An 11233-nucleotide genomic window follows, 5' to 3' on the forward strand; every position below is an offset into this window, starting at 1 on the left:
CCTTCATAATACCACTGGAATGTAATGTTACAATGTAGCTTGAATTGAGTACAAGCGTGTTCTGACAGGCGCCTTTTCAGTTTTCCACTTCTTTATTTGTCTTGCAAAAATTTTTTAACACTAAGGCTGCAATAACTCAGCCTAATGCGACAATAGTCATGACAAGCAACTATGCCTATTCCATCTCCATATTAATAGAATACACACGACACACACTTTATCAAGATTTCCTTTTAAATACAGTACTTATGTGATGTTTTCATTTCCACACAGGACCACTGTTTTCGTGTGGTTGAGTTTCTTTGCGCTAGGTTTAGTTTTAGAAGCGTGATTGCAGGTTTCATCTTATAGTATTTGACCTATGAAGCTACTGGTAACGTCAGTGTGAACGTCGGACAATCTTGGACAGAATAAAATGAAAAATTAAACCCCCCCTCCCCCCAAATTCAATGATGAATCCGCGCGCAAAGCAAAACGCGCCATTTTTCCATCATTGAAATGGGGGGGAGGGGTGGTCTTAATTTTTCATTTGATCTGTCCAAGATTGTCAGCCGGCTTTAAGCGTGACAAAACAAAGGGAGTGACTAATTAGTAGATTATTTGTCAACACATTTATCGGGCTATATCAACTGTGTCTGACGCAGTCACGCGCGTCACAACCTGAAGGCGGTATCTGTGTTAAGGTATTACAAGTGCGATATTTTGGTAACAGAGAGTGAATAAAATACGCAATTGTTTGCACAACTTTCCAAAAAGCACTGAAAAATCCTCAGACAACATGCCCTCGAGAAAAAGAATATCGGAAGAAACAAAAGGCTTCAATCAGAGTCCTAAAGATGACTACAAATCTCACATTAAATGAGGTCGCCGAACGCTTTCAGGTCTCGACAGCAACTGTTCACCGCGTAACGAGCTCAAAATACAAGGAAGTACATGAGAGCAGGAGACATTTGAGGGGCAGAAAGAAAAAGCTTACTCCTGAACACGAAGCGTTGATTCTTAGAACCATTGAAGAGTTAAGAGAGCAAGAGGGTTCATTTTCTTCGCGGCGCCTGATGGAGCGGACAGGAATTCGTCATGTCACTGATCGAACGGTTCGGCGTTTGTTAAATAGAAACGGGTACTTCTTCCTGCAGGCTCGTAAAAAGGGACTAATGAGTCAAAGCGACAAAGAGAGAAGAGTAGAATTTGTTAGACGGATGCAATCAAATTACCCTCAGAGTGTCTGGACGGACACTATCGCGTTTTACTTAGATGGGGTCTCGTTTATTTACAAGACCAACCCCATGGACCAAGCCCGAGCACCCAAAGGGAGAGTATGGCGAAAAAAATCCGAAGGTTTAAACCAAGGGTGTTTGGCTAAGGGAAGTAAAGTCGGAACAGGAGGTAAAGTTGCCAGGATGATGGTAGCAATAACTCACGGTGGAGGAGCAATAATTTGTGAGAGATACGAAAAAATGGATGCAAAATATTTTGCATCGTTTATTGACCAACACTTTAACACCATGTTTGAACGATCTGCCAAGGGATTGACTCACCTCTGGCTGCAAGACGGTGATCCTAGCCAAAACAGTAAAACAGCCCGTGAAGCTATGGCTCGTTGTCATTGCGAACTATTAAAAATACCGCCGCGAAGTCCCGATTTTTAAATCGGGACTTCTCAATAGGATTTAAAAATCCTATTGAGAACATTTTTCACATTGCTTCCAAAAAGTTGGAAAAAGATGCCCTGAACGAAGGCATCATACATGAGTCGTATGAAGAATTCTGTGATAGAGTGCAGAGAACAATCAGTGGTATTTCTCAGGAGTTGATCGATAAAACTATCCAGTCTATGAGTGGTCGCATCACCGGCATAATACAAAACAACGGAGAACGACTAAAATATTAACTCCTTGGGTCACAGTACTCACTGACCGGCCATCGCCTACTGGAACTATGTTTCCGGAATGATACTTCAAACGTTTTATTGACGGTTTACGATGTATTTTGCACGGTTTATGGCTGGTTTTGAACGGTTTCAAACGGTTTTGGACGATTCCGGCTATCAGTAAAATATATTTGATTCAAGTCTTCCATTTGTCTCTCACTGCAACGAAACCGTGGTAAATCGTGGAAAATCGTTGCTAACAGTTTGTAAACCGTGCCAATAGAGACTTTCAAATAATAAAATCGTTGTAAGTTCTTAAGAATTGAAAAATATCAATAAAATGAAGTGTTTACAGTCTTGCTTCAAGGTCTTCAGTGTAAACAAAGACAGTTTTAGAACTTTAAATTCACGAGGACTTGAATGTGTAGACGCAATAGCACATGGGTTCAGAGCGTGTATTGCGTACAGTGTGCTGAACGTAGATGATACCGCTGGTTCGAGCCCCTCATCTCTTCATCATAATCTTTTTTTTTAATCTTTCTAGACTTTTCTTCTTTTCTTTTTTCTAGTTTTCCACCAGTCTAGTCAACAGCCAGTTGATTTACACGGGCTTTCGCCCGTAAGCACAAAAAAAAAAAAAAGAAAGAAAGAAAAAGAAAATGGTTTTCCATCTCATGTACTGAGAGCCTCTCTTTTCTTTTATTCATTAACACAAATTCACTCCCCAGTACCTTCATAATACCACTGGAATGTAATGTTACAATGTAGCTTGAATTGAGTACAAGCGTGTTCTGACAGGCGCCTTTTCAGTTTTCCACTTCTTTATTTGTCTTGCAAAAATTTTTTAACACTAAGGCTGCAATAACTCAGCCTAATGCGACAATAGTCATGACAAGCAACTATGCCTATTCCATCTCCATATTAATAGAATACACACGACACACACTTTATCAAGATTTCCTTTTAAATACAGTACTTATGTGATGTTTTCATTTCCACACAGGACCACTGTTTTCGTGTGGTTGAGTTTCTTTGCGCTAGGTTTAGTTTTAGAAGCGTGATTGCAGGTTTCATCTTATAGTATTTGACCTATGAAGCTACTGGTAACGTCAGTGTGAACGTCGGACAATCTTGGACAGAATAAAATGAAAAATTAAACCCCCCCTCCCCCCAAATTCAATGATGAATCCGCGCGCAAAGCAAAACGCGCCATTTTTCCATCATTGAAATGGGGGGGAGGGGTGGTCTTAATTTTTCATTTGATCTGTCCAAGATTGTCAGCCGGCTTTAAGCGTGACAAAACAAAGGGAGTGACTAATTAGTAGATTATTTGTCAACACATTTATCGGGCTATATCAACTGTGTCTGACGCAGTCACGCGCGTCACAACCTGAAGGCGGTATCTGTGTTAAGGTATTACAAGTGCGATATTTTGGTAACAGAGAGTGAATAAAATACGCAATTGTTTGCACAACTTTCCAAAAAGCACTGAAAAATCCTCAGACAACATGCCCTCGAGAAAAAGAATATCGGAAGAAACAAAAGGCTTCAATCAGAGTCCTAAAGATGACTACAAATCTCACATTAAATGAGGTCGCCGAACGCTTTCAGGTCTCGACAGCAACTGTTCACCGCGTAACGAGCTCAAAATACAAGGAAGTACATGAGAGCAGGAGACATTTGAGGGGCAGAAAGAAAAAGCTTACTCCTGAACACGAAGCGTTGATTCTTAGAACCATTGAAGAGTTAAGAGAGCAAGAGGGTTCATTTTCTTCGCGGCGCCTGATGGAGCGGACAGGAATTCGTCATGTCACTGATCGAACGGTTCGGCGTTTGTTAAATAGAAACGGGTACTTCTTCCTGCAGGCTCGTAAAAAGGGACTAATGAGTCAAAGCGACAAAGAGAGAAGAGTAGAATTTGTTAGACGGATGCAATCAAATTACCCTCAGAGTGTCTGGACGGACACTATCGCGTTTTACTTAGATGGGGTCTCGTTTATTTACAAGACCAACCCCATGGACCAAGCCCGAGCACCCAAAGGGAGAGTATGGCGAAAAAAATCCGAAGGTTTAAACCAAGGGTGTTTGGCTAAGGGAAGTAAAGTCGGAACAGGAGGTAAAGTTGCCAGGATGATGGTAGCAATAACTCACGGTGGAGGAGCAATAATTTGTGAGAGATACGAAAAAATGGATGCAAAATATTTTGCATCGTTTATTGACCAACACTTTAACACCATGTTTGAACGATCTGCCAAGGGATTGACTCACCTCTGGCTGCAAGACGGTGATCCTAGCCAAAACAGTAAAACAGCCCGTGAAGCTATGGCTCGTTGTCATTGCGAACTATTAAAAATACCGCCGCGAAGTCCCGATTTTTAAATCGGGACTTCTCAATAGGATTTAAAAATCCTATTGAGAACATTTTTCACATTGCTTCCAAAAAGTTGGAAAAAGATGCCCTGAACGAAGGCATCATACATGAGTCGTATGAAGAATTCTGTGATAGAGTGCAGAGAACAATCAGTGGTATTTCTCAGGAGTTGATCGATAAAACTATCCAGTCTATGAGTGGTCGCATCACCGGCATAATACAAAACAACGGAGAACGACTAAAATATTAACTCCTTGGGTCACAGTACTCACTGACCGGCCATCGCCTACTGGAACTATGTTTCCGGAATGATACTTCAAACGTTTTATTGACGGTTTACGATGTATTTTGCACGGTTTATGGCTGGTTTTGAACGGTTTCAAACGGTTTTGGACGATTCCGGCTATCAGTAAAATATATTTGATTCAAGTCTTCCATTTGTCTCTCACTGCAACGAAACCGTGGTAAATCGTGGAAAATCGTTGCTAACAGTTTGTAAACCGTGCCAATAGAGACTTTCAAATAATAAAATCGTTGTAAGTTCTTAAGAATTGAAAAATATCAATAAAATGAAGTGTTTACAGTCTTGCTTCAAGGTCTTCAGTGTAAACAAAGACAGTTTTAGAACTTTAAATTCACGAGGACTTGAATGTGTAGACGCAATAGCACATGGGTTCAGAGCGTGTATTGCGTACAGTGTGCTGAACGTAGATGATACCGCTGGTTCGAGCCCCTCATCTCTTCATCATAATCTTTTTTTTTAATCTTTCTAGACTTTTCTTCTTTTCTTTTTTCTAGTTTTCCACCAGTCTAGTCAACAGCCAGTTGATTTACACGGGCTTTCGCCCGTAAGCACAAAAAAAAAAAAAAGAAAGAAAGAAAAAGAAAATGGTTTTCCATCTCATGTACTGAGAGCCTCTCTTTTCTTTTATTCATTAACACAAATTCACTCCCCAGTACCTTCATAATACCACTGGAATGTAATGTTACAATGTAGCTTGAATTGAGTACAAGCGTGTTCTGACAGGCGCCTTTTCAGTTTTCCACTTCTTTATTTGTCTTGCAAAAATTTTTTAACACTAAGGCTGCAATAACTCAGCCTAATGCGACAATAGTCATGACAAGCAACTATGCCTATTCCATCTCCATATTAATAGAATACACACGACACACACTTTATCAAGATTTCCTTTTAAATACAGTACTTATGTGATGTTTTCATTTCCACACAGGACCACTGTTTTCGTGTGGTTGAGTTTCTTTGCGCTAGGTTTAGTTTTAGAAGCGTGATTGCAGGTTTCATCTTATAGTATTTGACCTATGAAGCTACTGGTAACGTCAGTGTGAACGTCGGACAATCTTGGACAGAATAAAATGAAAAATTAAACCCCCCCTCCCCCCAAATTCAATGATGAATCCGCGCGCAAAGCAAAACGCGCCATTTTTCCATCATTGAAATGGGGGGGAGGGGTGGTCTTAATTTTTCATTTGATCTGTCCAAGATTGTCAGCCGGCTTTAAGCGTGACAAAACAAAGGGAGTGACTAATTAGTAGATTATTTGTCAACACATTTATCGGGCTATATCAACTGTGTCTGACGCAGTCACGCGCGTCACAACCTGAAGGCGGTATCTGTGTTAAGGTATTACAAGTGCGATATTTTGGTAACAGAGAGTGAATAAAATACGCAATTGTTTGCACAACTTTCCAAAAAGCACTGAAAAATCCTCAGACAACATGCCCTCGAGAAAAAGAATATCGGAAGAAACAAAAGGCTTCAATCAGAGTCCTAAAGATGACTACAAATCTCACATTAAATGAGGTCGCCGAACGCTTTCAGGTCTCGACAGCAACTGTTCACCGCGTAACGAGCTCAAAATACAAGGAAGTACATGAGAGCAGGAGACATTTGAGGGGCAGAAAGAAAAAGCTTACTCCTGAACACGAAGCGTTGATTCTTAGAACCATTGAAGAGTTAAGAGAGCAAGAGGGTTCATTTTCTTCGCGGCGCCTGATGGAGCGGACAGGAATTCGTCATGTCACTGATCGAACGGTTCGGCGTTTGTTAAATAGAAACGGGTACTTCTTCCTGCAGGCTCGTAAAAAGGGACTAATGAGTCAAAGCGACAAAGAGAGAAGAGTAGAATTTGTTAGACGGATGCAATCAAATTACCCTCAGAGTGTCTGGACGGACACTATCGCGTTTTACTTAGATGGGGTCTCGTTTATTTACAAGACCAACCCCATGGACCAAGCCCGAGCACCCAAAGGGAGAGTATGGCGAAAAAAATCCGAAGGTTTAAACCAAGGGTGTTTGGCTAAGGGAAGTAAAGTCGGAACAGGAGGTAAAGTTGCCAGGATGATGGTAGCAATAACTCACGGTGGAGGAGCAATAATTTGTGAGAGATACGAAAAAATGGATGCAAAATATTTTGCATCGTTTATTGACCAACACTTTAACACCATGTTTGAACGATCTGCCAAGGGATTGACTCACCTCTGGCTGCAAGACGGTGATCCTAGCCAAAACAGTAAAACAGCCCGTGAAGCTATGGCTCGTTGTCATTGCGAACTATTAAAAATACCGCCGCGAAGTCCCGATTTTTAAATCGGGACTTCTCAATAGGATTTAAAAATCCTATTGAGAACATTTTTCACATTGCTTCCAAAAAGTTGGAAAAAGATGCCCTGAACGAAGGCATCATACATGAGTCGTATGAAGAATTCTGTGATAGAGTGCAGAGAACAATCAGTGGTATTTCTCAGGAGTTGATCGATAAAACTATCCAGTCTATGAGTGGTCGCATCACCGGCATAATACAAAACAACGGAGAACGACTAAAATATTAACTCCTTGGGTCACAGTACTCACTGACCGGCCATCGCCTACTGGAACTATGTTTCCGGAATGATACTTCAAACGTTTTATTGACGGTTTACGATGTATTTTGCACGGTTTATGGCTGGTTTTGAACGGTTTCAAACGGTTTTGGACGATTCCGGCTATCAGTAAAATATATTTGATTCAAGTCTTCCATTTGTCTCTCACTGCAACGAAACCGTGGTAAATCGTGGAAAATCGTTGCTAACAGTTTGTAAACCGTGCCAATAGAGACTTTCAAATAATAAAATCGTTGTAAGTTCTTAAGAATTGAAAAATATCAATAAAATGAAGTGTTTACAGTCTTGCTTCAAGGTCTTCAGTGTAAACAAAGACAGTTTTAGAACTTTAAATTCACGAGGACTTGAATGTGTAGACGCAATAGCACATGGGTTCAGAGCGTGTATTGCGTACAGTGTGCTGAACGTAGATGATACCGCTGGTTCGAGCCCCTCATCTCTTCATCATAATCTTTTTTTTTAATCTTTCTAGACTTTTCTTCTTTTCTTTTTTCTAGTTTTCCACCAGTCTAGTCAACAGCCAGTTGATTTACACGGGCTTTCGCCCGTAAGCACAAAAAAAAAAAAAAGAAAGAAAGAAAAAGAAAATGGTTTTCCATCTCATGTACTGAGAGCCTCTCTTTTCTTTTATTCATTAACACAAATTCACTCCCCAGTACCTTCATAATACCACTGGAATGTAATGTTACAATGTAGCTTGAATTGAGTACAAGCGTGTTCTGACAGGCGCCTTTTCAGTTTTCCACTTCTTTATTTGTCTTGCAAAAATTTTTTAACACTAAGGCTGCAATAACTCAGCCTAATGCGACAATAGTCATGACAAGCAACTATGCCTATTCCATCTCCATATTAATAGAATACACACGACACACACTTTATCAAGATTTCCTTTTAAATACAGTACTTATGTGATGTTTTCATTTCCACACAGGACCACTGTTTTCGTGTGGTTGAGTTTCTTTGCGCTAGGTTTAGTTTTAGAAGCGTGATTGCAGGTTTCATCTTATAGTATTTGACCTATGAAGCTACTGGTAACGTCAGTGTGAACGTCGGACAATCTTGGACAGAATAAAATGAAAAATTAAACCCCCCCTCCCCCCAAATTCAATGATGAATCCGCGCGCAAAGCAAAACGCGCCATTTTTCCATCATTGAAATGGGGGGGAGGGGTGGTCTTAATTTTTCATTTGATCTGTCCAAGATTGTAGTAGTGAGCCCTCCGATTCTGCCAGCGATTCATCGGATTTCGAGGTCATGATCGGAGATAATACCGCCGAAAATTTAATGGAACCCTTTAGTGGTATACAACCGTGGCGCTTTGAGCCTCCATCTAGAACCAGAGAGGCGCAAGAAAGAGAAGAAAATGTGGAAGCTCCTCGTAGTCGTTGTGATCTCGAAAGCGAGGAATGGTGAGTGTATGAAGTCGCTGTATGTGCAGTTTCTGTTCACGGCGTCGTCCACTTATCTGCTAATTTTATCAAACTCAAAGTTACCTGTAATGTTTTTACTATTGGAAGCTTAATTAAATCTGCTGTTGTACGACTAAACTATTGTTGAAGTTTTTGTTTACACTCTTCGCGTTTTAATTAGTCTAATTCAGCTGTAGATTGATCTACAAGTGGCCCATAGCCCGTGTGCGTTTCAATGCCGGTACTTTCGCCGTTTGTTATGCCAGTGTCAAGAGCAGTCTCGTGAAAGCGGCCTTGTTAGATTTAAGCCGTGTTTCTTTTAGATGTACCTATCAACTATTTCTATGCTCATTTATGCTTCGTTTTCATACTTCATGCCTTACCAATCAGTGCAGTAATGCTTATTTTCTGTTTTCTCTTTTACGAGTTTTCGTGGAATCGGCGAGGAAATGTTCTGATAAGTTGATGGCCCGGATTTAATTTGTAATATATGGCTTTTCCAGATTTACCCGTGTCAGTTAATCAGTAAATAACAAGGAGTCTGATGATCCCTTGTACTGTCGACTCTTGAATATTTTTGTTCTGTTAAACATGGACTGATTATGAATAATTATGAAGCATGTATAACTGCGAGAATCTTTCTTTGTTATGTGTTATTGGACTGATTGGTTTTGCAAGAAATTTAGACTTCATTTGGGCTGGCTCACTAGGTGTCTCTGTGGTAACTGCCAGCAGATGTTGCGAGAGGAGGAGAACATTTGCTGCCAGGAAATAGACGCAGTAAAACAAAAAAACTTGGAGGCTGTTGAAGTGGCACAGTTAGAGAACCCCCCAAGCTGTATCGTAAATCACCCTGGGTTTCATCCAGTCTGCTTGAATATCTGGGTCTTGCAGACTTCTTGGTTCCAGTTTAAACAGCAGTACGGAAAAGATGCCTATGAGGGCCCTGAATTAAAAAAAATAGACATATCGCCTACAGGCAATTAGTAAGATGGTGCTGGGGGTCTCTAGGAAAAGAAGCAAGAGTTCCATTACCTTCTTGTGCAGTGAACTGTATCCGAGCACATTTTCAGGAGTCCGGTCAGCTTGAAGAAGACATGACCTACACTGCTTTTCTGTATGCAGATGAGTAAACACCCAGTTTTTGGCAGGAGAGTTCAGCTGACTTTTAATTGAATAATAATAATAATAATAATTATAATAATAATAATAATAATAGTAATAATAATAATATTTTTATTAACATATTCCAAGCAAATTGCTATTTACACGTTAAAAGTAGAAAAAAGAACTATTAAAACCTATTTAAAATTCATTGTTATTAAAATAGAGACTAATTACAAGCACAATATTTTTTAATCTTTTTTTTATAAAGGAAAAAGAAAACAAATGTAAAGTTAAAAATATGCTAGTCTTATTTGTAATAAAAAATCATATGATCTATAATAATGATTAACACGATTCGTCCATGCATTTGTGACGTATTTGGATCATTGTTCCCAAGACTTTAATTATCTCAGCGTCAGCAGGGCTTGCACATATTGGACAGGATCCAAACAAGCTCATCAGGCAGCTCTCCGAGACGATAAACTTTCTTTCCTGATGGCTTTTCAATTTTTCGCTCCCTCCAGAGGACCTATAGGAGGTAGTGCAGATGTTTATTGTAAGTGTTCTTCAATTTAACAAAATAATAACAGACAAGAGAAAGGAAAGAAAATAAACAATTTGTCTCTACCTTATAATTTTCTCGTCAGGTTGGTCCTCCTCATCTTCCGAATCTTGATAAGAGTTATAGTCCTCATCATCGACCTCAGCGTCTTCAAAGGGCTCTTCTTCGGGCAAGGGTTCTGGTGAATTTTCCCCATTACCTTCAGCGGAGCCCTTGTGAGGCAAGTGGAGAAGTGTCAAAGGGGGCAGATTTGCAATATTGCACTGTATCCCGCAATCTTCATTTGTTCTACTCTTTGGACAAGCTTGAGTACCTGTAGGAAATAAAATTTTGAAAGGAACAGACGTAAATTTCTTACCGATTTCATCTTAATTAAAAGTCAAATTAGAATACCTTTACTTCGATACATGCATGGGCTGCTTGTAACTTAATTGAGTGCCTTTGTTGGCTTTAGTTGCCGGGAAATGTACACCTGTCTTTTCAGAGCCAGCATCGCCTTCTACAACCATACTATCGGAGGAGCACGAAAAACTCGCAGAATCCAGTGTTTCCTGACTTGTGGATGGTACAGGGTGTTCCTTCTCTTTTACCTCATGGGCAGCCTCGAATTCTTTCACAGGCTATCAAAAAAATTACGTGAATATAATACAAAATCACGTTGAAGTGTCGGTGTTGACAGGAGAAAGATAACCAAAAACATGCGTTATCGGTGTTTATGTCACGCATTGAAACGCTGACAAAAGTATTTTGGTATCATTACTGAGTGTACATACCCGGCTTGCAGTTAATTTGGATAAGGCTCTGCTTGGTCTTTTGGGGGTAGAGTACTGCTCTGGGGACGCTAACGGCTCACTCCTTTCTTCAGAATCGGGAAGTTTGCGCTTCTTGCTACGTGCGGCTGCGAGCTGCTCGGGAGTCGGAACGACTTGTCTCGATGGAATGGCATCCTTCTTTAGCAACATTTTTGTCGCAAAGCCAGCACGTTTTAAGCCGTACCCATGATAATCTTCCGG

General features: G+C 40.3%; 1 pseudogene across 1 annotated transcript; it reads left to right on the plus strand.

The window, feature by feature from the left end:
- The first annotated feature begins 8348 nt into the window (after positions 1–8348).
- On the plus strand, positions 8349–9848 carry LOC146456455 (uncharacterized; annotated as a pseudogene). The gene is made up of 2 exons (XR_014858699.1): positions 8349–8551; positions 9262–9848. The product of XR_014858699.1 is annotated as an uncharacterized LOC146456455 (transcript).
- The last annotated feature ends 1385 nt before the right edge of the window (positions 9849–11233 follow it).

The sequence above is a fragment of the Pavona decussata genome, unplaced genomic scaffold (assembly GCF_977016875.1).
Source record: "Pavona decussata unplaced genomic scaffold, jaPavDecu1.1 SCAFFOLD_254, whole genome shotgun sequence".
NCBI lineage: Eukaryota > Metazoa > Cnidaria > Anthozoa > Scleractinia > Agariciidae > Pavona > Pavona decussata.